Source organism: Mycetomoellerius zeteki, unplaced genomic scaffold, assembly GCF_001594055.1.
Source record: "Mycetomoellerius zeteki isolate Tzet28-1 unplaced genomic scaffold, Tzet1.0 scaffold128, whole genome shotgun sequence".
NCBI lineage: Eukaryota > Metazoa > Arthropoda > Insecta > Hymenoptera > Formicidae > Mycetomoellerius > Mycetomoellerius zeteki.
The window spans coordinates 1,253,851-1,257,399 of NW_017256212.1; the positions used below are offsets into that span (position 1 = coordinate 1,253,851).

Consider the following 3,549-nt stretch of genomic DNA (forward strand, 5'->3'; position numbering starts at 1 on the left):
TTTACATCAACGTATCTAATCGTTTAATGATACTAAAGTTTGGCCACCTATTTTTAGGACACCCTATATTATGCATTATATATATATATACGTATGTATAAACACACACACACACACACACACACACACACACACACACACACACACACACACACACACACACACACACACACACACACACACAAACTCATGATTTTATAATCAATTTGCTTTACAAAATATATTTGGTAATTATTTAGAATACGGGCCTCATCTCTGATGTTGATGAAATTGGGCTCATTCAACGCATTTTTACTCAAAATGAAATAATCTAGCAAAAAAATGCGGCGGTCGGCCTCGTGAACCAAGATATCAAGCGTTAAAGTTCAAAATTTTAGAGGTTAAGATATCTGTCATCCCTACTTGGGCTACGTTCGCTTTGGCATTCACAGCGCTTGTAAGCAATTATCCTTGTTTAATATTTAAAAATAACAAGGATGAAACGACGCTTAAAGCGTCGTGGGCACCAAAATGAACATAACCTCGATTTAACGCTGTATACGTTCTGCTTTAATTACACAAATTCACTTCTTTAAAAACAAATTCTCTGCTTTAAAAACACAAATTCACTGCTTTAAAAACACAAATTCACTGTTAATGCAAAGAATTTGCTTAAAGCAGTGAATTTGTGTTTTTAAAGCAGTGAATTTGTTTGTGAAGCAGAGAATTTGTTTTTAAAACAGTGAATTTGTGTAATTAAAACAGAACGTATACATAGCGCTATATCGAATCAGGATGACAGATATTTTAACCTCTAAAATCTCGAACTTTAACGCTTAATATCTCGGTTCACGAGGCCGACTGCCGCATTTTTTTGCCAGATTCTTTCATTTTGAGTAAAAACGTGTCAAATAAGCCTAATTTCATCAAAATCGGAGATGAGACCCGTATTCTAAATAATTATCATATATTTTTCTGGACATAAATATAGCGAGCTGGTTTTCGGTACTTATATATACATATATATTTTTTTGTATCTTTATATATACAATATATACAAATATATTGTGTATATATATATATATAAACAATATATTTACATTTTATATTTGTTTATGTAAATCAAGATCCTGTCTCAAAGATGGAATTTTTATTCAACGTTGCGAGTGGTCGCTTGCCGAACAAAAAATAGAAAAATTTCTTCGAGAATGTATAATATCTGCTTTTTTTCGCTTTTTACGGGCCATTCCACATACCCATTCCGCGTACATATAGCTGTACGTACACGCCGGCATGCGGAACGACCGGCGCACACTGGCACACATGACGCCGGCGATCATCCGATATTACGTCACCGTCGCCCTCTCGCTCGGTAGCAGATAGTCGGCCCGTTCTATCACCGTTCCGTCTACAGCCGCCGTTCGTACATACTCGCGACGCGATAAAGCGCGATAAAGCGGATGCGACGCAGTGCACGGTGAGTGTCAATAAATCTTCCTCTTGAGAAGTCTCGCGTTTCCGATTTTCCCGATTATCGGATTGACGCGCGATAAGGGCGATAAGTCTGTGATCGCGCGAGATCGCGAAAATCTCTCTCCCCTCTTTCCAGAAAAAGGAACTTGGTGTGGAATTACGAAATTGCTTCGACGCTTCCCCCCTCCATCGCTAAAACAACATTGAGACGCCCGGCAAATTTTGAAGACTGGAAAACGCGACTGTTACGCACAACGGTAAGGCATCGCGCGGTGTCATTTTTAGGAAGTGCATTCCGTTTCACGCATGATGATCATGATGTATCATTTTAGCTTTGTTGTTCATTGAATTTTAAAAATAAAAGATAAAAATGATACATCACGCGCATTAGGCTCGTTCTTTTTGATTGAACTTTTGCACCAGTTCATCTTTCTTCCTCTTCTTTCCTCCTGGAGAGAAAAGGAAGAAAGATGAACTAGTGCAAAAGTTCAGCCAAAAAGAACAGGCCTATCATGCGTGAAAAGTAACGCACCTTAGGATTCAAGTAATGCTGCGACACAAACGAGCCGTGGAATTCCTTGCGTTCCGTATGTCGTCGCTCCGACGTGTCACGCGCGTCGTGTTTCTGAGGATGGATGCCACTGATCGATGGAAGGCGACAAGAGAGCCAAGAGCGTTTTCTTGCGATTCTTGGAGCGTTACTGGCTACGTTTACACCGTGCGCTTAGTCCGCGACCTATACGATAGGTGTCTTTGTTTAGTATACAGGATAAACAAGGATGTCTATTGTATAGGTCGCGGCCTATACAATAGACATCCTTGTTTATCCTGTATATTAAACAAAGACACCTATATCGTATAGGTCGCGGACTAAGCGTACGGTGTAAACGTAGCCAATGACAGTTCTGTTCTCTATAGCCGCACTGTTACACTTTCCACGTTAAAAATGAAGTAATAGCGAATTCGGTCATTCACTTACCTATATTAGATTAGTAAAAGTTACTGTACGTGAAATTAGCAAAATTAAATGTAAAGTAGATAAAGATATATAAATATTATAAACGATTAACTACCTAATAATAACAAATATTGTCATGTTAACAGAATGGACATCTATTATTTTATTGTAAAATTTGATTATATTTGCCACTACATTTAGATATACTTTATACAAAACAATCTTTATTATACACTAATCCAGTGTAGCGCGAGTGATCGATTCATAAATAATATTGCAATCTCTCTCTCTTAAGTAGAACACAGAAGTCATAACAATATCATGATGACCTTATTTGTTATTTATAAGTTTATTTTTAAGTCAATTATTGACATCCTACGATATCATTATGACATAATTATGACTGTGTGTTCTACCTGGGATTAGACATTTATTTCTGCATTAAACTCCAATGAGCAGAACGTCTAAAATCGACGCATATAGTAAAACAATTTTAAGATATCTTTAAGAGTTCTTTATGAAACATCTGCCCCGTAAACGAGAATGGATTAAAATGGATTAAAATTTTTTTTATCCGAATGCGTATTTTAAATAGTGAATACTTTTTTTGGATTTAATTGGATTCAATTGGATTCAATTAAATTCAATTGGACGCAAATGGACTGAAAAACTGCATTTCCTATTCAAAATTTTGAGTTGAACAGTATTCACAATGCACAGAAAAAGTTGATATTATTTTTAGATTGAAAAGTATAGAGACATGTTCCATGCAATTCCTATAAATAATAATGCATTCAGGATTGAAAAGCATTCATTTTAATATTCGTGAATCCATATTTCTGAAAATCTGAATCCATTTCAATCCATTTCAATCCATTCTCGTTTGCTGGGTGATAGATATTTCTTAAAGAACCTTCAAAGTTGCTTTACGTGCTGATTTTAGATATTCTACTCATTGGAACTGCGCTCTTTTTCTCGTAAAAAAAATATATGTATCTCTCTTTAAATTCCAAAAGTATGCACTAGTTCAGCTACAAAACAGAAAGCAGACTTTAAGAATAAAAAAAGGAAAGCTGGACAAAACGTTCGGCTGCAAAGAATAAACTTAACGTTCTGTCACGTGGACGTTGCAATAAGAG

At 36.2% G+C, this 3,549-nt stretch overlaps 1 protein-coding gene across 2 annotated transcripts in view; it reads left to right on the plus strand.

The window, feature by feature from the left end:
* The first annotated feature begins 1,360 nt into the window (after window positions 1–1,360).
* LOC108731438 (choline-phosphate cytidylyltransferase A) overlaps window positions 1,361–3,549 on the plus strand; it is a 9,017-nt gene continuing 6,828 nt past the window's right edge. The window contains exons 1-2 of one of the 2 annotated variants that reach the window (XM_018461775.1): window positions 1,361–1,456; window positions 1,589–1,709. The gene's annotated coding sequence lies outside the window, so the exon portion shown is untranslated. The other variant, XM_018461774.1, reaches the window with a different exon arrangement.